This window comes from Schistocerca piceifrons, chromosome 3 (genome assembly GCF_021461385.2).
Source record: "Schistocerca piceifrons isolate TAMUIC-IGC-003096 chromosome 3, iqSchPice1.1, whole genome shotgun sequence".
Lineage (NCBI taxonomy): Eukaryota > Metazoa > Arthropoda > Insecta > Orthoptera > Acrididae > Schistocerca > Schistocerca piceifrons.
The window spans coordinates 209,521,998-209,546,542 of record NC_060140.1 but is presented as its reverse complement, the minus strand read 5'-3'; the positions used below and the strand labels follow the sequence as shown (position 1 = coordinate 209,546,542).

At 40.9% G+C, this 24,545-nt stretch overlaps 1 long non-coding RNA gene across 1 annotated transcript in view; it reads right to left on the bottom strand.

Moving 5' to 3' along the window:
• Nucleotides 1-10,517: 10,517 nt before the first annotated feature.
• LOC124789657 overlaps nucleotides 10,518-24,545 on the bottom strand; it is a 45,329-nt gene continuing 31,301 nt past the window's right edge. Inside the window, exon 3 of the long non-coding RNA XR_007016149.1 lies at nucleotides 10,518-11,674. This is a non-coding gene — a long non-coding RNA (uncharacterized LOC124789657). The remainder of the gene's footprint in view (nucleotides 11,675-24,545) is intronic.

Here is a 24,545-nt window from a genome sequence, read left to right as displayed (position 1 = left end):
TGCAGCCTATTGCGCACAGTTGAGTCGTAACACGACGTCCTGTGGCTGCACGAAAAGTATTATTCAATATGGTGGTGTTGCTGTCAGGGTTCCTCTGAGCCATAATCTGTAGGTACATCTACATCTACATCCATACTCCGCAAGCCACCTGACGGTGTGTGGCGGAGGGTACCTTCAGTACCCCTATCAGTTCTCCCCTCTATTCCAGTCTCATATTGTTCGTGGAAAGAAGGATTGTCGGTATGCTTCTGTGTGGGCTCTAATCTCTCTGATTTTATCCTCATGGTCTCTTCGCGAGATAGACGTAGGAGAGAGCAATATACTGGTTGGCTCTTCGGTGCAGGTATGTTCTCGAAACTTCAACAAAAGCCCATACCGAGCTACTGAGCATCTCTCCTGCAGAGTCTTCCACTGAAGTTTATCTATCATCTCCATAACGCTTTTGCGATTACTAAATGATTCTGTAACGAAGTGCGCTGCTCTCCATTGGATCATCTCTATATCTTCTATCAACCCTATCTGGTACGGATCCCACACTGCTGAGCAGTATTCAAGCAGTGGGCGAACAAGCGTACTGTAACCTACTTCCTTTGTTTTTGGATTGCATTTCCTTAGGATTCTTCCAATGAATCTCAGTCTGGCATCAGCTTTGCCGATGATCAACTTTATATGATCATTCCATTTTAAATCACTCCTAATGCGTATTCCCAGATAATTTATGGAATTAACTGCTTCCAGTTGCTGACCTGCTATATTATAGCTAAATGATAAGGGATCTTTATTTCTATGTATTCGCAGCACATTACACTTGTCTACATTGAGATTCAATTGCCATTCCCTGCACCCTGCGTCAATTCTCTGCAGATCCTCCTGCATTTCAGTACAATTTCCCAATGTTACAACCTCTCGATATACCACAGCATCATCCACAAAAAGCCTCAGTGAACTTCCGATGTCATCCACAAGGTCATTTATGTATATTGTGAATAGCAATGGTCCTATGACACTCCCCTGCGGTGCATCTGAAATCGCTCTTACTTCCGAAGACTTCTCTCCATTGAGAATAACATGCTGTGTTCTGTTATCTAGGAACTCATCGATCCAATCACACAATTGGTCTGATAGTCCATATGCTCTTACTTTGTTCATTAAACGACTGTGGGGAACTGTATCGAGCACCTTGCAGAAGTCAAGAAACACGGCATCTACCTGTGAACCCGTGTCTATGGCCCTCTGAGTCTCGTGGATGAATAGCGCGAGCTGGGTTTCACACGACCATCTTTTTCGAAACACATGCTGATTCCTACAGAGTAGATTTCTAGACTCCAGAAAATTCATTATACTCGAACACAATACGTGTTCCAAAATTCTACAACTGATTGACGTTAGTGATATAGGTCTATAGTTCTGCTCATCTGTTCAACGTCCCTTCTTGAAAACGGGGATGACCTGTGCCCTTTTCCAATCCTTTGGAATGCTACGCTCTTCTAGAGACCTACGGTACACCACTCCAAGAAGGGGGCCAAGTTCCTTCGCGTACTCTGTGTAAAATTGAACTGGTATCCCATCAGGTCCAGCGGCCTTTCCTCTTTTGCGATTTTAACTGTTTTTCTATCCCTCTGTCATCTATTTCGATATCTACCATTTTGTCATCTGTGCGACAATCTAGAGAAGGAACTACAGTGCAGTCTTCCTCTGTGAAACAGCTTTGGAAAAAGACACTTAGTATTTCGGCCTTTAGTCTGTCATCCTCTGTTTCAGTACCATTTTGGTCACAGAGTGTCTGGACATTTTGTTTTGATCCACCTACCGCTTTGACATAAGACCAAAATTTCTTAGGATTTTCTGCCAAGTCATTACATAGAACTTTACTTTCAAATTCATTGAATGCCTCTCGCATAGCCCTCCTCACACTACATTTTGCTTCACGTAATTTTTGTTTGTCTGCAAGGCTTTGGCTGTGTTTATGTTTGCTGTGAAGTTCCCTTTGCTTCCGCGGCAGTTTTCTAACTTGGTTGCTGTACCACAGTGGCTCTTTTCCATCTCTTATGATCTTGCTTGGCACATACTCCTCTAACAAATATTGTATGATGGTTTTGAACTTTGTCCACTGATCCTCAACACTATCTGTACTTTTGTCCACTGATCCTCAACACTATCTGAACTTGAGACAAAAATTTTGTGTCGAGCCATCTGGTACTCTGTAATCTGCATTTTGTCACTTTTGCTAAACAGAAAAATCTTCCTACCTGAAATCATTGATACAGTAACCGCTTTATGATCGCTGATTCCCTGTTCTGCATTAACTGTTTCAAATAGTTCGGGTCTGTTTGTCATCAGAAGGTCTAATATATTATCGCCACAAGTCGGTTCTCTGTTTAACTGCTCAAGGTAATTTTCAGATAAATCACTTAAAAAATTTCACTGGATTCTTTGTCCCTACCACCCATTATGAACGTTTGAGTCTCCCAGTCTATATCCAGCAAATTAAAATCTCCACCCAGAACTATAACATGGTGGGGAAATCTACTCAAAATATTTTCCAAATTATCCTTCAGGTGCTCAGCCACAACAGCTGCTGAGCCAGGGGGCCTATAGAGACATCCAATTACCATGTCTGAGCCTGCTTTAACCGTGACCTTCACCCAAATTATTTCACATTTCGGATCTCCGTCAATTTCCTTTGATACTATTGCACTTCTTATCGCTATAAACACGCCTCCCCCTTCACTGTCCAGCCTGTCTCTGCGGTATACATTCCAATCTGAGTTTAGGATTTCATTACTGTTTACGTCTGGTTTCAGCCAACTTTCTGTCCCTAGTACTATATGGGCATTGTGACCGTTTATTAATGAGAGCAGTTCTGGGACCTTTCTATAGACGCTCCTGCAGTTTACTATTAGCACATTAATATTGTTATTCGCTGTTGCATTTTCCCTACTCCTACCTTGCTGTGTCTCAGGAGGCGTCTTGTTGGGCCTAGGGAAGGAATTGTCTAACCTAAAAAACCTGCATGTGCACTCCACACGTACTCTGCTACCCTTGTAGCCACTTCCTGCGTGTAGTGCACACCTGACCTACTCAGGGGAACCCTACATTTCTCCATCCGATAGCGGAGGTCAAGAAATTTGCACCCCGAATCTCCGCAGAATCGTCTGAGCCTCTGGTTTAAGCCTTCTACTCGGCTACAAACCAGAGGACCGCAATCAGTTCTGGGAACGATACTACAAATAGTTAGCTCAGATTCCACCCCGCGAGCGAGGCTTTCAGCCTTCACCAATTCCGCCAACCGCTAGTATGAACTGAGGATGACTTCTGAACCCAGACGGCAGGAGTCATTGGTGCCGACATGAGCAACAATTTGCAGTCGGGTGCACCTAGTGCTCTCTATCGCCGCCGGCAGGGCCTCCTCCACATCTCTGATGAGACCCCCCGGCAAGTAGTCTGAGTGAACACTGGCCTTCTACCCTGACCTTTCCGCTATTTCCCTAAGTGGCTCCATCACCCGCCTAACGTTCGAGCTCCCAATAACTAATAAACCCTCCCCCCGTGTGTCTGCTCGGACCTTGCTGAAGGAGCAGCCACATGTCCACTCACAGGCAGAGCAGGTGATGCCACACGGCCAGTCTCCTCATTGACCCTCTGCCTCGTGCGCCGTGAACGCCGCTGAACCCGCCACTCCCCTTGGGGAGAGGGTGGCCCAACCGCGCCCGGTACTCACGAAGATGTCTCGACAGCAGGGACAGTGGGTGAAGCATGTAACACCTGTGGTGTACCATGCGATGCACCAGACTCCCCACTGCCGTTACGCTCAGAGGCAGCAGCCTGAAGACGGCTGACCGCGGACATCAACATGTTCAGCTGTTCGCAAACAGTGGCCAGCTCCCCCTGCGTCCGTACACAGCAGTCACACATCCTATCCATCCTAAGAAATCAATTTACTGTAGAGAGTTAATCAACTTTTAACTAAACCACTAATTCTCTAAAGGCGGCTGATAGTTGACTAAACTGTGGTTGCTAGACACTTCTTGTACAAAATAATGAAAATAGCACTACCCGTCTCTGGACTGTATTGAAAACAAACACTAGCACTACTGGCACTATGGCTGACTAAATGGACTCTCTCTACTGTATTCAAAACACACACAAAATCTATGGAACACTATTACTAGCACTCGACAATTAAAGCTTCCTAAAAGCAAAAACACATGGAAGCAGAAGTGACAAGTAAGAAAAATACAGTTAATACTTAAATTAAAGTAGCTCGCTGTACAGCAGACGTGAAGCAGACGGCAGTTACGATGACACTGACACTACTAGCACTATGGCTGACTAAACGGACTCTCTCTGACTGTATTCAAAACAAACACGAAATCTATGGAACACTATTACTAGCACTCGACAATTAAAGCTTCCTAAAAGCAATAACACATGGAAAAAGAAGTGACAAGTAAGAAAAATACAGTTAATACTTAAATTAACGTAGCTTGCTGCACAGCAGACTTGAAGCAGACAGCAGTTACGAAGACAGGTAGTGGTTATCCATTGCAGTAGTAGCCCTTGGATGGCCTGAGCGAGGCATGTCATCGACACTTCCTGTCTTTCTGTATCTCCTCCATGTCCAAACAACATCGCTTTGGTTCACTCTGAGGTGCCTAGAGACTTCCCTTGTTGAGAGCCCTTCCTGGCACAAAGTGACAATGCGGATGCAATTGAACCACGGTGATGAGCATCTAGGCATGGCTGAACTACAGACAACACAACCTTCCTGGTGGAATGACTGGAACAGTTCATCTCTCGGACCCCTCCGTCTAATTGGTGCTTCTCATGCATGGTTGGTTACGTCTTTGGGCAGGTTTAGTGACATCTCTGAACAGTCAAAGGAACTGTGTCTGTGATACAGTATGCACAGTCAACATCCATCTTCAGGAGTTCTGGGAACTGGGGTGACGTAAAACTTTTTTTGATGTGTGTATTTGATCAACACCACACATGCATGCTCGTATTTGTCATGGCATACTATCCACAAGTTCATCAAAGCACTGTTGGTCCAGATTGTACCACTCCTCAATGGCGACTCGATGTAGAACCCTCAGAATGGTTGTTGGGTCACATTGTCCATAAACAGCACTTTTCAGTCCATCCCAGGCATGTTTGATAGGGTTCATATCTCGAGAACATGCTGGCCATTCTAGTCGAGTGATGTCATTACCCTGAAGGAAGTCATTCACAAGATGTGCATGATGGGGGTGCGAATTGTAGTCCATGAAGATGAATGCCTCGCCAATATGCTGCCAATATGGTTGCACTATCGATTGGAGAAAGTTATTCACATATCGAATAGCCTTTACAATGCCTTCTATGATCACATGTCAGTCCCACATAATGCCAACCCAAAACAGCAGGGAAGCTCCACCTTGCTGCACTTGCTGGACAGTGTGTCTAAGGCATTCAGCTTGACCATGTTGCCTTTATCAGGAGAAAGAAAACTGGCATTCTACAGATCGGAACATGGAATGTCAGATCGCTTAATCAGGCAGGTAGGTTAGAAAATTTAAAAAGGGAAATGGATAGGTTAAAGTTAGATATAGTGGGAATTAGTGAAGTTCGGTGGCAGGAGGAACAAGACTTTTGGTCAGGTGAATACAGGGTTATAAGTACAAAATCAAATAGGGGTAATGCAGGAGTAGGTTTCGTAATGAATTAAAAAATAGGAGTGTGGGTAAGCTACTACAAAGAGCATAGTGAACGCATTATTGTGGCAAGATAGACATGAAGCCCATACCTACTACAGTAGTACAAGTTTATATGCCAACTAGCTCTGCAGATGATGAAGAAATTGATGAAATGTATGATGAAATAAAAGAAATTATTCAGGTAGTGAAGGGAGACAAAAATTTAATAGTCATAGGGGACTGGAATTCTATAGCAGGAAAAGGAAGAGAAGGAAACATAGTAGGTGAATATGGATTGGGGCTAAGAAATGAAAGAGGAAGCTGCCTGGTAGAATTCTGCACAGAGCATAACTTAATCATAGCTAACACTTGGTTTAAGAATCATAAAAGAAAGTTGTATACTTGGAAGCAGCCTGGAGATACTAGAAGGTATCAGATAGATAATATAATGGTACGACAGAGATTTAGGAACCAGGTTTTAAATTGTAAGACATTTCCAGGGGCAGATGTGGACTCTGACCACAATCTATTGGTTATGAACTGTAGGTGGAAACTGAAGAAACTGCAAAAAGGTGGGAGTTTAAGGAGGTGGGACCTGGATAAACTGACTGAACCAGAGGTTGTAGGGAGATTCAGGGAGAGCATTATGGAAAGAAGTACAGTAGAAGAAGAATGGGTAGCTTTGAGGGATGAAGTAATGAAGGTAGCAAAGGATCGAGTAGTAAAATGATTAGGGCTAGTAGAAATCCTTGGGTAGCAGAAGAAATATTGAATTTAATTGATGAAAGGAGAAAATATAAAAATGCAATAAATGAAGCAGGCAAAAAGGAATACAACCATCTCAAAAATGAGATTGAGAGGAAAAGCAAACTGGATAAGCAGGGATGGCTAGAGGACAAATGTAAGGATGTAGAGGCTTATCTCACTAGGGGTAAGATACACACTGCCTACAGGAAAATTAAAGAGACCTTTGGAGAAAAGAGAACCACTTGTATGAATATCAAGAGCTCAGATGATAACCCAGTTCTAAGCAAAGAAGGGAAAGCAGAAAGGTGGAAGGAGTATATAGAGGGTCTATACAAGGGCGATGTACTTGAGGACTATGTTATGGAAATGGAAGAGGATGTAGATGAAGATGAAATGCGACATACGATACCACATGAAGAGTTTGACAGAGCACTGAATGACCTGAGTCAAAACAAGGCCCCGGGAGTAGACAACATTCCATTAGAACTACTGATATCCTTGGGAAAGCCAGCCCTGACAAAACTCTACCATCTGGTGAGCAAGATTTATGAGAGGCAAAATACCCTCCAAATTGAAGAAGAATATAATAATTCAAATCCCAAAGAAAGCAAGTGTTGACAGATGTGAAAATTACTGAACTATCAGTTTAATAAGTCACGGCTGCAAAATACTAACGCGAATTCCTTACAGACGAATGGAAAAACTGGTAGAAGCTGACCTCAGCAAAGATCAATTTGGATTCCATAGAAATATTGGAACACATGAGGCAATACTGACCTTACGACTTATCTTAGAAGAAAGATTAAGGAAATGCAAACCTATGTTCCTAGCATTTGTAGACTTAGAGAAAGCTTTTGACAATGTTGACTGGAACACTCTCTTTCAAACTCTGAAGGGGTAAAACACAGGGAGTGAAAGGCTATTTACAATTTGTACAGAAACCAGATGGCAGTTATAATAGTTGAGGGACAGGAAAGGGAAGCAGTGGTTGGGAAGGGAGTGAGACAGGGTTGTAGCCTATCCCCAATGTTATTCGATCTGTATATTGAGCAAGCAGTAAAGGAAACAAAAGAAAAATTTGGAGTAGGAACTTAAATCCATGGAGAAGAAATAAAAACTTTGGGGTTCATCAATGACATTGTAATTCTGTCAGAGACAGCAAAGGACTTGGAAGAGCAGTTGAACAGAATGGACAGTGTCTTGAAAGGAGGATATAAGATGAACATCAACAAAAGCAAAACAAGGATAATGGAATGTAGTTGAATTAAGTCGGGTGATGCTGAGGGAATTAGATTAGGAAATGAGACACTTAAAGCAGTAAAGGAGTTTTGCTATTTGGGGAGCAAAATAAGTGATGATGGTCAAAGTAGAGAGGACATAATATGTAGACTGACAATGGCAAGGAAAGCGCTTCTGAAGAAGAGAAATTTGTTAACATCGAGTATAGATTTGAGTGTCAGGAAGTCGTTTCTGAAAATATTTGTGTGGAGTGTAGCCATGTGTGGAAGTGAAATGTGGACGACAAATTGTTTGGACAAGAAGAGAATAGAAGCTTTCGAAATGTGGTGCTACAGAAGAATGCTGAAGATTGTATGGGTAGATCACATAACTAATGAGGAGGTACTGAACAGAATTGGCAAGAAGGGGAGTTTGTGGCACAACTTGACAAGAAGAAGGGATCGGTTGGTAGGACATGTTCTGAGACATTAAGGGACCACCAATTTAGTATTGGAGGGCAACGTGGAGGGCAAAAATCGTAGAGGGAGACCAAGAGATGAATACACTAAGCAGATTCAGAAGGATGTAGGTTGCAGTAGGTACTGGGAGATGAAGAAGTTTGCACAGGATAGAGTAGCATGGAGAGCTGCATCAAACCATTCTCGGGACTGAAGACAACAACAACAACAACAACAACCATGCACTTATTACTAAATGCTCAATCATAAACGGTATCATTTGAGATTTGTGACTGGACTGAGATTTTCTTGATGGAGAGTGTACACTGTGTTCTCTTGGATAGAGAACAAGTGACAGATGTAAAAGTGAAACTTCCTGGCAGATTAAAACTGTGTGCAATGACCGAGACTCGAACTCGGGACCATTGCCTTTCACGGGCAAGTGCTCTACCATCTGAGCTACCGAAGCACAACTCATGCCCAGTCCTCACAGCTTTATTTCTGCCAGTATCTCTTCTCCTACCTTCCAAACTTTACAGAAGCTCTCCTGTGAACCTTGCAGAACTAGCACTCCTGAAAGAAAAGATACTGCGGAGACGCAGCTTAGCCACAGCCTACGGGATGTTTCCAGAATGAGATTTTCACTCTGCAGCGGAGTGTGCACTGATATGAGCTGATAGAGCTTCTGTAAAGTTTGGAAGGTAGAAGACGAGATACTGGCAGAAGTAAAGCTGTGAGGACCGGGCGTGAGTTGTGCTTCAGTAGCTCAGATGGTAGAGCACTTGCCCCCAAAACGCAAATGTCCCGAGTTCGAGTCTCGGTCGGTGCACACAGTTTTAATCTGCTAGGAAGTTTCATATCAGCGCACACTCTGCTGCAGAGTGAAAAATCTCATTCTGGAAACATCCCCCTGGCTGTGGCTAAGCCATGTCTCCGCAGTATCTTTTCTTTCAGGAGTGGTAGTTCTGCAAGGTTCACAGGAGAGCTTCTGTAAAGTTTGGAAGGTAGGAGATGAGATGCTGGCAGAAGTAAAGCTGTGAGGACCGGGCGTGAGTCGTGCTTCAGTAGCTCAGATGGTAGAGCACTTGTCCCCAAAACGCAAATGTCCCGAGTTCGAGTCTCGGTCGGTGCACACAGTTTTAATCTGCCAGTAAGTTTCATATCAGCGCACACTCCACTGCAGAGTGAAAATCTCATTCTGGAGATGTAAAAGTATTTTCAAGTATGTGTTAGGGCAGTGCTTGGAACTCTGTTGTTCATGTAACATATTAATGACTGCGCAGATAGTATTAATAGGTTCCTTGGACTATTCACAGCTATTTAGAATGAACCTGCATAAATATTCCATCAGATTTTGATCAGATTTAAAAGTGGGGCAAAGACTGGCAAGTTGCTTTAAAGGTTCAGAAAAATAAAATTGCATACGTAATAAAAATAAATAAAAAAATAAAAAAAAATTTTAAAAATGTTGTATACTATGGCTACATTATGAATGTTAATGTTGGAATTGATCAGCTTAAACAAATACTTAGGAGTAACAATCAGTAGGGATTTGAAATAGAATGATCACATAAGCTCAGTTGCAGGAAAGTGGGAGACAGACTCCAGTTCATTGGTAACATACTATGGAACTGCAATCAGTTTACAAAGGAGATTGTTTACAAATCACTCATGCAACCCATCCTATAAGTGTGTGGGGCCTGTATCAAATAAGACTAATGGGGGGGTATTGAATGGATACAGACAAGGCCGGCATGAATGGTCACAATTTTTTTGATCCATTAGAGAGTGTCACAAAGATGCTGAAGGAACTGGCAGATACTTGAAGACAGGAGCAAATTATCCCATGAAAGCCTACTTAGAAACTTTCTAGAATCATCTTTAAATGAGGAATATGGGACTATATATAAGCTCCCATCTATTTCTCCCAAAGGGATGACAGAGACAAAATTAGACTAAGTACAGTGCAAACAGAGGCATTTAAGCAATCATTCTTCTCACAGCCCACATGCGTATGGAACAGGAAAAAATCTTTCATACCTGGTACAGTGGAAAGCACCACCCACCATGCACTTCAGAGTGGTTTACATTATGTAGATGTAGATGCAGCATAGAAGCTTTTGTCTACTATAAAGACTTCTGAATAGGTCTTGCTGTTTGCTAAGAGGCCTATGTTGTATTTACCATCAGCACCATCTGATTGTAATTGAGTCACATGATTTTCATTGTAGATCATATTTTTTTGGTCTTGTTATTCCTCTGTTTGCATTATGTGTTACATAATGGGCATTTCATACAGTAGAATACAATGAACTAATGTGGCAGGATTCTGTGAGCTGACGGGATTAGGATACACTTTTACACAATAGTAAACAAGACATTATTTAATAACAATTCTTATAAAAACCATGTAAACATTTTCACAATTTTGATTCTTCATCACAATTAACTTGAGCAATTTTTTGACATCATCATAATTCATTATTTTTAGTGCAGATCAGTAGATTACACATCTCTCTCAAATTAATGATAATGTGTGGCAGCACATATTAATATTACATTTATGACACTGAAATGGAATGGATGAATGAAAAATGAAAAACTATATATGCATTTCAATGAGCATTTCTATGTGAAGGCTAATCTGTGAATGGCTACAGTACCACACATAAGCAATTTGCTTTGGATATTATTTATCATATGTCTGTTGCTCATATTTGTCATTCTGCTTTTGAATATTTAAAATTAAATTTGAAGATTTTTAAGTAATTTTTTATAATGTAGAAAAGACTGAAAAGATTTTTGCCACAATCCTCTGAAAGCCACTGCACACATATGTCAAACAACATTTTAATGTTTATTTTTTTAAATGTTTCTTAGATGTATTGCTCCTCATCTATTAGAGCTGCCAGAACCCAAAAGTCTTGGAGGATTGTTACTGAAATGAAGACTATCTGTTCATAAATGATAAACTATGATGAATTATGTACTGAATTTCATATTGTGTATCAAAGGTGTAATGAAATACTTGCCATAGAAGTTCTCTAAGAGTTCAGTATTTTTCATGGCATTTTTGCTACTGTAATATAATGCCACATTACAGATGGTATGCCATACCTATTAAAATTTGAAACTAAATGCTGTAAAATAATTGTGGTGAAAGACTGTGAAGCACTGTTGCGTGTCTGTTGGCTGTAAACCAGTAGAAAATTAGTCTATTCACCAAGAGACAACATAAATGTCAAAGTACACATCACAAAAGTCATTCAGCTTCTTCTGTCATTTACAATCCTTGTCCTTCACTCTGTTGTTCTTAGTTAATAACTAACACTCATGCACAGCACTATTTTCTCCATCTGATAACATTCACTTGTCTATTCACATAACATTGCTAACTCAGGGTGAGCAAATCTGCACACTGTCGCCATTCTGTGGTCCCAGGATGCTCTTGTTGGAAATGTGATGTTATTGATTGTACCAGTGGCCTTAGCAGCCACACTAGACTAGAAGCAACTTGTATGAGAGTAACCACAACGAGACAGAGGGATATTCCTGATGAAAGAGAAGACAAATGACCTAAAAAACAAAAATATGTTATCTTTCAGTGAACTTACTGAAACTATAGTCAAAATAAAATACACATAACATATTGATGGTACCATACACATAATTATCAACATATATTACAAACCATGTGAACAACAAAAATACGTAACTACAATTAGCTAACACTAACTATTAAGCTTTATGAGTGAAAATAAAACTATTGTGGGACATGAGGCAAACCCAAGGAACCTGTACTAGTGAAAGTGTAATGCAATTAACACAATGCATTCTGAAGTTGCTAAAATAACTAGCATACAAATTATTAATCAATTAATTTTTCATATTCATTCCAGAGCAGCACGCTACATAGGCAGTCATCGAGGAAAACAGAAGAAGAGAATGCAAAATATTCACAGCAAAGGATTCAGAAAAGATAAGAAAAGAAAATTGAAAGTGGGCTGAAAAAGAGAGGTGATGAGAAAAGTTAATAATGCAAATAAAATCTGCAATAAGATGGATGCAAAGCACCAACAAAAGACATTGGAAATAGGGTAACATACAACAACAAACTGACTGTGTTGGCACAGATTAATGCATACAATAAACTTCTTAACTGTGCACCTTTGCTATAATGCTGCCTCAGATACAATCAAGTTTACTCAAGAGGTGACACAGAAACAGTGATTTCCTGTGATTTATGTTACAGGGCCATAGGTTACACTACTACTGGGCATTCCACTTAATCCTAAACATCAGCAGTGAAAAATTATGTAAATGCTTAAGTTGAGCAGTATTGCAGAAATATTGCTACAGACATAAATTCAACCTATACATTACCAATGTTAAGGAGCTGCTAAAAACAACGTTAATACCAAATGATCATTAAATTGCTATGAATAATATTTGGGACACTTGGAATATACTGCAATACCAAATGATCATTAAATTGCTATGAATAATATTTGGGGCACTTGGAATATACTGCAATGCCCAACATATATCTCCTATTGAGATTTTGAGGACAAGATTAGATTAACTACAGCACATGCATTTAAACAGTCATTCTTCCCACACTCCATATGAGAATGGAAGGGAGAAGACCATAATAACTGGTACAGTGAGACATACTCTCTGCCATGCATTTCACAGTGGTTTGCAGAGTGGAGATGTAAAATTAGTTATGCTTACTCACTATACATTTAAAATTGTAGAATAAACAAGTATGCTGATACTATGAAACAATCTTCTGCTTCTTTAATTATATTCAGTTGTTGCTGTTCATATTCTATTTCTAGCTTAGTATATTTACATTACTACATTGACATTATATAATTTTTATTTAATTAAATTTTATTTAATTATAACAGATCCGTTACTGAAGGAATTAAAAGAATTTTGTCACAGGGTTTGAGTTGGAGGTGATCCTTGAGATATGAAGTATGGTGTAGAAAAAGTTGTCTGATTAGGTTATGAAGTGTTTATTGTTAGAGAGAACACTATCTCAGAATCTCACTTAAGATCACTACTTAAGCTGAGGAGCTGATTAAGGACTTCAGAACAGACAATAAACCAAACAGAAACAGTCTTCTGACAGTTTAAACTGGTAAATTTCAGAAGTGGTAAATTTCAGAAGTACTCAAGCATACAAGATATTGGGTGCATAAAACCTATATTTGGAGAAATTCAATGTGGAATTATTACAAGTACATAAATGTTATTTGATATTTCAGATGGTGTTTTCGAATGTTATAACTAAACATAAATTCTTAGATGATTAATTTATTTCTATCTGATGATGTTATGACTGATACCATATTTTTAAAGCTATTCATGTAATAATAGTTGGTGATACATTTTGATTTTCAAGAAATATGTAGGCCAAATATTTCATTTTAAAGGATATGCAGGTAAAGACAAATGTAACAGAAAGCCATTTCAGATTGCTAGCCTTCTCATCCAACCACTTAAGATGTATGGAATGAGTCAAGAAAGTAGTGACAGATGCCTATTCAAGTGCTGATTATGCAACTGTGTAACCACAAAAATATATTTAACATTAGTGTGGCGAACACTGCCAACAAAAAGTATTAATTGTGCTGGCCTATGGTGGCCTTTTCCAGCACACTGGCCAGCACTAGGGAACATTGTATCGCAAGTGCTAAACTAAGTGCACCTATGACAAGAGAAGACCAAGACATGCCCCCAAGCTATGGGCCAATAATGCCCCATGGGCAGCATGCCTATACGTCATTGCCACCGCTGACTGAGCTGTCTCAATCTCTCAATCTTAGTACCTCAGTAAATCACGTTAGGACTCAGTTTGCATTGCACCTCAGTACCTCACTCTGTGCACCAGTCTTCCACAGTGATAGTCATTTCCTCGCACCTATGAGGGAACATAGTCATTTTATATAGTTGTGATTTGGATACGGACAAGATTCAAGAATTAGTACACGTTATTTGATTGCTGTTATCCAACAAACTTCAGACTGGACATCATTGAAGATAAATACTCAACTGGTTCCTGTAATAAAGTGTATTTTAACCATATTTGCACTTTGTGTTGTAGTGAGAGGAAACCAGTCACCCACCTATCATACCACCCTCTCCTCATCCACCCAGGAACCACAAAACATTACAAGAGGGCACAGCCACAACAATAATTGTACTCAATACATGCTTAACAAGAAACAATAAGTAGAAGAACTGTTACTTAGAAATTAACAAGACTAGGAGAACGGGTAATTAATACTTTTACATTTCTAATATTCAGCTGTGATGCATGTACCACTGAATATCCATTCTCTTGTCACTGTCAGTCCATTCACTATAACTTCTAAGCCATGTTTTTACAACTTTAGTGTTGCATATAATTTATTATTAGGATAAATGTGCACAATTGTGCATAAGTTACATAAATTATATAGCTTTGTGAGATCACACCTTGTTCATCACATTTCAGTATTCACATATTTTATTATAAACAGAGTTCTACCAGTGATTTTACTCATTTTTTAGAGCCGGTCACATGGTGACGGTCACAGGGTTGGTCGCACAATTCACACACACAGTTACTGCTGGGGTCGTGGAAACTCTTGTTCTTGTATATTTTGTGTTGGTGTCCATGCACTGCTATCGAATTCATCAGGTGTCAGAGTTCTTCATTTGTGTTGGTTCAGGGCCAGCCAGGGTGGCCGAGCGGTTCTGGGTGCTACAGTCTGGAACCGTGTGACCACTACGGTCGCAGGTTCGAATCCTGCCTCAGGCATGGATATGTGTGGTGTCCTTAGGTTAGTTAGGTTTAAGTAGTTCTAAGTTCTAGGGGACTGATGACCTCAAAAGTTAAGTCCCATAGTGCTCAGAACCATTTGAACATTTTTTTTTTTTTTTCTTTTTGTTCAGGATCTGTTTGTCATTGCTTCTGTTGTATAAAAGTCCAGCCAAATTTCCCTTCTCTTCTTCTCTTTTTCATGTAGGAGTTTATTCGAGTTGTCAGTGGATGGGAGCCTCGTACACAGTTCCTCTATGAAAAAGGGTTCCCTGGCAAGTTTGTATACTAGCCTCAACTTTGTGTGTTTTGAAACACCTAGGGCAGCTTTCAAGAAGCCTGATTTAACTGTTTCCAGAGTCCTTAGGTCTTTTAGACTCAACTCTTCCCAGATGAGATCTATTCCATAGGTTGCCATAGGTTGTGATGGGAACTATTTTTGCCACGAAAAAGGCCATGGCTGTTTTCAGTGACAGTCTGGATGTTGCCTTGATGTCAAACATGGCTTTTGTGGCAGTTGCTGCTCGAGATTTTACATGTATTCAGAATGATCTGGCAGTGCTTGTGTTACATATAATCTGCTGTTCTGATTTTCTTTGATTCCACATGTGTGTGTCTTGTCTTTCAAGTATCTTTGTCTATGTTTATTTGTGAGCTTCCTTGTTAATGCTTCTAGCCTGGACAGAGCTTTTCTCTGTTCTAGTCATTTCATGCAGCAATCTCCAGTATCATTCTGTACAACTGAACAATATAACTTGCTCATCAGAAAATCTGATGATAAACAGGTCGATAAGGAAAAAGTTTAAAGGTGCTAAGACTGACAATGGGGCTGAGTGCATTAATCACCACCTTCACTGACATTTAAAGGATAATGGTATTATCCATGAGAGCAGTTTACCATATGCATCACAGCAGTATGGTAAAGTTGAATCAGATCTACAGAGTAGAGTGGTCATGCAATGGTTATCTACTCTGGCCTACCATGGACAATTTGCACAGAAGATATCATTGTGGTAGTTTAGCTAAGCCTTTATCCTGGTAAGCTCAATTATTATATGATATATCTTATTAATATTATAGTGTGTCCTATTCTCATTTTGGTGGCCAAGAAATGTTTTCAGTCACTTTTGTTTATTCTAGAGTGAATTTTCACTCTACAGCAGAATGTGCACTGATTTCAAACTGCCTGGACATGAACCTGGACTCTTTGCCTTTCGTGGGCAAATGCTCCACCAACTGAGCCAGCCAGCCATGACTCATGAGCTGCCCTAACAACTCTACAGTGTTGATGAAGGACCCCTTCTGAATGTATCAACTACAACTATAAACAAAGTAGTAGCAGAATTCAAGATTGTTTTTTTATATCAGAACTGATAGTCAAAATTATTTTGTAGATTTATAAATCAAATGAAACCATGAAAGTCAGTATGTATTCATTTGTCAACTGCTCTTAGAAGACTTTAATATTCACAACTGCAAGCACAATGCAGCACCTATTAATGGCAGTTCAGAGCAACTGTTGGGATAATGCCCAATGGATGAAAATCACAGAAAGTGTTCTCTTTTGTGAGGCTGTAGATAAGCTGATGCTTGCAACTACTGCTGTCAGATCCGGCATAATGTTTTCTGACAGCCTTATAAGTCAGTTTCTATACAACCTTGGAACTGAACATTTGGCTAATGTTGACTGTGTCCTGAATTGTCTTCAATGAACAAGAGATAAGGATGTGAAATATAATCGTAGTAAACTCATACTTTGCATGTACTCAGATTCTGGCAGATACACACTGATGAGCCAAAACATTATGACCATCTGCTTAATAGCTCGTTTGTCATCTTTGGAATGACATACACAACTGATTGTGCATCTCATAGTAGCTTTGTGGAGGTATGTGGCATCTGATGTCTATGTACTGGTAATGTACACTACTGGCCATTAAAATTGCTACACCAAGAAGAAATGCAGATGATAAATTGGTATTCATTGGACAAATATATTATACTAGAACTGACATGTGATTACATTTTCATGCAATTTGGGCGCATAGATCCTGAGAAATCAGTACCCAGAACAACCACCTCTGGCCATAATAATGCCCTTGATACGCCTAGGCATTGAGCCAAACAGAGCTTGGATGGTGTATACAGGTACAGCTGCCCATGCAGCTTCAACACAATACCACAGTTCATCAAGAGTAGTGACTGGCATATTGTGACCAGTCAGTTGCTCGGCCACCATTGACCAGACGTTTTCAATTGGTGAGAGATCTGGAGAATGTGCTGGCCAGGGCAGCAGGCAAACATTTTCGGTATCCAGAAAGGCCCGTACACAACCTGCAACATGCAGTCATGCATTATCCTACTGAAATGTAGGGTTTCGCAGGGATTGAATGTAGGGTAGAGCCATGGGTCGTAACACATCTGAAATGTAACGTCCAATGTTCAAAGTGCCATCAATGCGAACAAGAGGTGACAGACGTGTAGCCAATGGCACCCCATGCCATCACACCGGGTGATACGCCAGTATAACGATGATGAATACATGCTTCCAATGTGTGTCCACTGCGATGTCGCCAAACACGGATGTGATGCTGTAAACAGAACCTGGATTCACCCAAAAAAATGACGTTTTGCCATTCGTGCACCCAGGTTCACCCAGGTTCGTCGTTGAGTACAACATCACAGGTACTCCTGTCTGTTATGCAGCATCAAGGGTAACCGCAGCCACGGTCTCTGAGCTGATAGTCCATGCTGCTACAAACATCGTCGGACTGTTTGTGCAGACGGTTGTTGTCTTGCAAACGTCTCCATCTATCGACTCGGGGTTGAGACGTGGCTGCATGATCCATTACAGCCATGCGGATAAGATACCTGTCATCTCGACTGGTAGTGATATGAGGCCATTGGGATCCAGCACAGCAATCTGTATTACCCTCCTGAACCCACCGATTCCATATTCTGCTAACAGTCACTGGATCTCGACCAACGCGAGTGACGATTTTGCGATACGATAAACCGCAGTCGTGATAGGCTACAATCCAACCTTTATCAAAGTTGGAAATGTGATGGTGCACAATTCTCCTCCTTACATGAGGCATCACAACAACATTTCACCAGGTGTCGCCGGTCAACTGCTGTTTGTGTGTGAGACATCGGTTGAAAACTTTCCTCATGTCAGCTTGTTGTAGGTGTCGGTACCAGCACCAACCTTGTGTGAATGCTCTGAAAAGCTAATCATTTGCATATCACAGCATCTTCTTCCTGTCAGTTAAATTTTGCGCCTGTAGCACATCATCTTCATGGTGTAGCAATTTTAACGGCCAGTAGTGTAATAATGCATAAATAATGAGCCACTGATTTGGGTACACTGTGATGACACCCTATAGCAACCCAGATGTGTTCGATAGGATTCACGTCAGGTGAATCTCGTCACCAAGAAATCAAAATAAGTTCACTATAATGCTTCTCAAACCACTATAGCATGGTTATGGCTTCAAGGCATGGAGAATTATACTGCTGAAAAATGACATCACGGTTGGGGAAAACATCAAGCAAGAGGGGATGCAGGTGGCTGGCAGCTGTTAATTTGTTGATTGCTACCACAGGTCAAATGTAAACACAGAAGAATGTCTCCCAAAGTATAATACGGCTCCTACCAGCCTGCGTCTGTGGTGTGCTGGACATTTCAAGCCACTGTTCACCTCGATGGTGTCACTTGTAGAGACAACAATCAACCTAGTGCGGAGTGCACCCATAGAGCTGACAAATTTCCATCAATCACTGGTCAAATTTCAATGGTTCCATGCCTGCTGCTATCATAATTGACAATATTGTTGGGTCAATATGTGAACGTGTAGGGCGGTATGGTGTGGAGTTCCATGTTCAACGACGTACAATGAAAGATGTGCTCCAAAACACTTGTGCATGCACCAACATTATGCTCTTTTGGCAGAGATGCCACAGACCATCATCCATCCTATTTTACACAACAGACAAGCCTCCAAACCCCATGTTCTGTGAAGAGTCGTGGACATCAAATCATTGAGCACCTGATGGTAGTTTCACTGCCTTGCTATCTCTTTCTATAAGTCCTCATGACAGTAACACATGAACATCTGACCAGCTTCACTGTGTTTGAGATCCTTGTTTGCAGGCTCTGAATAATGATAATCTGCCCTTTGTTGAAGTCATTTATCTCAATGGATTCCCCCATTGCAGTCCATATCTTTGCTAGAGTGATCCCCTATCCACATCTGCTCCGCTTACATACTTTCGTTACTGCGTCATGTGCCCACAACACCACCAGGTAACATCCAACATTGTGGTGGGCAGTGGCCATAATGCTTTGACTTATCAGTGTACTTATGTATATTTTATATGTTATATAATGTGCTACATGAATCATTCCCTAGAAAAACTGTTGCTTCATTATCTCACAAGCAAAAATGTGTCAGCAAATCTACAACAAAAGCAGAGTATGTTTCAGCTTCAGATGTTGCTGTTAGATTCACCTGACTCTGAATGTCCATTTAAGGAACTGGAATCAACACCAGAGCAACCAACTCAACTATTCGTGGACAACCAGATTGTATTACAGTTGAAGAAAAACTATGCCCATCATGAAAACACTCAATACAGGGACAAAGTTTCATTACATACATGAAAAGAAGATAATGACTCATTTCTTGTTTACTATACTAGATCAAAAGACCAGCTATAAAGACTCCTTTCTTTTTCATATGCTAGATCAGAAGACCAGCTGGAAAACATGTTTACAAAGCCACTTACAAATATACTGAACTAACTGCTATTAATAATCAGTACTGCCTTTAAAATCATTAAGCACATAAGGGAGTAAAACAAAATACTCACTGGTGTGCAAAATGAAAGCAACAAATGGAAATTTTGCAAGTTTGCATTTATTTTGCCACAAAACAGTACACACATGTGACGGTAAAGTAAAAAAAGTGTTCAGAATACAGAACGTAAACAACTGCAACATGCATAATGGTAGACAAAAATGTTCTTCATTTTTTCCAACTTAACAGATTTGCACACACGGATTCTGACAGCTGGTTAATGTGCTCAGTGTGGAATGTGACCACGTCTGGCAGCGATACAGACATCACATTAACGGGGCATGCTGTGAATGATGTCATCAGTCTCATGTTTAGGCAATAATGCGTGTTCCTCCTGCAGAGCTGCATGCAAATCTTAGTGAGTGGTTGGCAGAAGCTGAGGTGATGCAACCCATCTCCCGATGTATCCCAGATATGCTGCATGGGATTCAAATTGGGAGAGTGCCACAGGTGCAATATCTTTCATTTCCAAGAAAACATCAACCACCTGTGCTCTATCGAGCATTATCATCCACCAGTACAAAGTCTGGACCCACAGCACCTTGTGACAACCGCACATGAGGTCCCAAGATCTTGTCATTACAGCTGACAGCAGTTAAACCTTTACCCACACAATTGGGTACTGATATCTGTTGTCAGTTTGCATGATTATATCATGAATTAGACACAGAAGGGGGAAATGACAGTTTATTGGTTTTTTTTATATATATATATATATATATATATATATATATATATATATATATATATATATATATATATATATATATATATATATATATATATATAAAAAAAAATCAACATAACAAGCTACACTGGCTTCTAAAAATAAACCAATAAACTGTCATTTCCCCCTTCTGTGTCTAATTCATGATATAATCATGCAAACTGACAACAGATATCAGTACCCAATTGTGTGGGTAAAGGTTTAACTGCTGTCAGCTGTAATGACAAGATCTTGGGACCTCATGTGCAGTATATATAAAATAGAAGGAAACAATCCACGTGGGAAAAAAATTATATATAAAAACAAAGATGAGGTGACTTACCGAACGAAAGAAAGCGCTGGCAGGTCGATAGACACACAAAGAAACACAAACATACACACAAAATTCAAGCTTTCGCAACAAACTGTTGCCTCATCAGGAAAGAGGGAAGGAGAGGGGAAGACGAAAGGAAGTGGGTTTTAAGGGAGAGGGTAAGGAGTCATTCCAATCCCGGGAGCGGAAAGACTTACCTTAGGGGGAAAAAAGGACAGGTATACACTCGCACACACGCACATATCCATCCACACATACAGACACAAGCAGACATATTTAAGGACAAAGAGTTTGGGCAGAGATGTCAGTCGAGGCAGAAGTGTAGAGGCAAAGAAGTTGTTGAAAGACAGGTGAGGTATGAGTGGCGGCAACTTGAAATTAGCGGAGATTGAGGTCTGGCTGATGACGAGATGAGAGGATATACTGAAGGGCAAGTTCCCATCTCCGGAGTTCGGATAGGTTGGTGTTGGTGGGAAGTATCCAGATAACCCGGACGGTGTAACACTGTGCCAAGATGTGCTGGCTGTGCACCAAGGCATGTTTAGCCACAGGGTGATCCTCATTACCAACAAACACTGTCTGCCTGTGTCCATTCATGCGAATGGACAGTTTGTTGCTGGTCATTCCCACATAGAATGCATCACAGTGTAGGCAGGTCAGTTGGTAAATCACGTGGGTGCTTTCACACGTGGCTCTGCCTTTGATCGTGTACACCTTCCGGGTTACAGGACTGGAGTAGGTGGTGGTGGGAGGGTGCATGGGACAGGTTTTGCATCGGGGGCGGTTACAAGGATAGGAGCCAGAGGGTAGGGAAGGTGGTTTGGGGATTTCATAGGGATGAACTAACAGGTTACGAAGGTTAGGTGGACGGCGGAAAGACACTCTTGTCGGAGTGGGGAGGATTTCATGAAGGATGGATCTCATTTCAGGGCAGGATTTGAGGAAGTCGTATCCCTGCTGGAGAGCCACATTCAGAGTCTGGTCCAGTCCCGGAAAGTATCCTGTCACAAGTGGGGCACTTTTGTGGTTCTTCTGTGGGGGATTCTGGGTTTGAGGGGACAAGGAAGTGGCTCTGGTTATTTGCTTCTGTACCAGGTCGGGAGGGTAGTTGCGGGATGCGAAAGCTGTTTTCAGGTTGTTGGTGTAATGATTCAGGGATTCCGGACTGGAGCAGATTCGTTTGCCACGAAGACCTAGGCTGTAGGGAAGGGACCGTTTGATGTGGAATGGGTGGCAGCTGTCATAATGGAGGTACTGTTGCTTGTTGGTGGGTTTGATGTGGACGGACGTGTGAAGTCGGCCATTGGACAGGTGGAGGTCAACGTCCAGGAAAGTGGCATGGGATTTGGAGTAGGACCAGGTGAATCTGATGGAACCAAAGGAGTTGAGGTTGGAGAGGAAATTCTGGAGTTCTTCTTCACTGTGAGTCCAGATCATGAAGATGTCATCAATAAATCTGTACCAAACTTTGGGTTGGCAGACTTGGGTAGCCAAGAAGGCTTCCTCTAAGCGACCCATGAATAGGTTGGCGTACGAGGGGGCCATCCTGGTACCCATGGCTGTTCCCTTTAATTGTTGGTATGTCTGGCCTTCAAAAGTGAAGAAGTTGTGGGTCAGGATGAAGCTGGCTAAGGTAATGAGGAAAGAGGTTTTAGGTAGGGTGGCAGGTGATCGGCGTGAAAGGAAATGCTCCATCGCAGCGAGGCCCAGGACGTGTGGAATATTTGTGTGTAAGGACGTGGCATCAATGGTTACAAGGATGGTTTCCGGGGGTAACAGATTGGGTAAGGATTCCAGGCGTTCAAGGAAGTGGTTGGTGTCCTTGATGAAGGATGGGAGACTGCATGTAATGGGTTGAAGGTGTTGATCTACGTAGGCAGAGATACGTTCTGTGGGGGCTTGGTAACCAGCTACAATGGGGCGGCCGGGATGATTGGGTTTGTGGATTTTAGGAAGAAGGTAGAAGGTAGGGGTGCGGGGTGTCGGTGGGGTCAGGAGGTTGATGGAGTCAGGTGAAAGGTTTTGCAGGGGGCCTAAGGTTCTGAGGATTCCTTGAAGCTCCGCCTGGACATCGGGAATGGGGTTACCTTGGCAAACTTTGTATGTGGTGTTGTCTGAAAGCTGACGCAGTCCATCAGCCACATACTCCCGACGATCAAGTACCACGGTTGTGGAAGCCTTGTCCGCCGGAAGAATGACGATGGATCGGTCAGCCTTCAGATCATGGATAGCCTGGGCTTCAGCAGTGGTGATGTTGGGTGTAGGATTAAGGTTTTTTAAGAAGGATTGAGATGCAAGGCTGGAAGTCAGAAATTCCTGGAAGGTTATATGACAGTTCTACATTGAATATACATAAGAAGAGGTGCACAAACATAACGAACAACTATAAAGTAGTAATGAGTAACGTATAAGAGAGATGCATGAGCAAAGAAAGAAAACGAAAGTAGGAGTAGAATTAGTCATGTTGGTCACTAAGAAACATCAGCGTAATGACTACTCTGAGGAATTGATGGATAGTGGGACATAAATAGTATAAGTAAATATAATATCTATTAAAAATATAGAAGTTGATAAGTAGAAGAGGACTCTAGAGAGTAAATGATATATTAAAGAATAAATGCAAAGTTTAAGATAGATTTATATCTTTACCAGAAGATACTTAATTATGGTATACATAGAAATGTATACTAGGGTAATGAACCATGAGGACTATTCAGAAAGGATAAGGGGAGCATACCCGGCATTCAGTAAGTATAAAGGGCAGGTGTACCTACATGGAGATAGGATGATCTGTGGCCTAAAAAATAGGGATGTTTTGTAAGGGGGTACCTACCAGAATGGAAAGAGGAAGTGCTTTCATAAGGTCAACCCACAAGCAAGGAATAGGTGATGATCCTAGGAGAAGGGGACAGTATCACGACAAAAGTCACAAATTTTATAGGGACTATTCAGGGAAGTGTGAATTCTATGAACGACTAGCATTATTAGGTTTCGTGGAAACAAATGAGTGTCAAAAGAACACTTTGATTTCGTCCAGAGTTCTTTGAAGCTACAAATAATAAAAGTTATACATACTTGAAAAAGTTAAAACAAAAGATAAGAATAGAAAATAGATTACTCACGTGTCATAAACATCTGTAGTTTATGATTGAAAAAAAAAAGACAAAAAGGAAATAAAGAAAAGAAAAAGAGTTCTCACAATTACTAAATATTAGTTAAGCTAACTAAAACCATGAGTAAATTCTCATGTCTTAACAACAAAGTAAAATAAGATAAGAGTAGAGAAACGAGTAAGTGAAAGATTGTTCAAGAGAGGACAAAGAATTGTTATTGAAAGAGAATATATGTATATAAACATATGAAATACATGTATACTGTTAAGATAGGAGATATTTCTGTGTAAATTCTAGAACCACTCAGCCTTCTACCGTCTTGAACATACAATATTCTGGATATGAGTGTTGGATGGTAGAATCCTACCTACTGTGCATCACATGTTTGTGTGCGCAGGTTTAAAATCAATCGTGGGAAGAAAGTAGATGAGGCAGTTGGACTGCATTGAGAAGTAACTGTCAGGCAATCTATAGATATTTTAGTGAGTGTGTATGGAAGAACGATGGATTTTATATGCAGCTCTGTGCTTATTGTGTCATTGACTATCGTTATTAAAACAAGAATAGTTGAAAAAGTACTCTTGTAGACTCTTGACTCAGCCTTGTTAGAGGCAATACTCA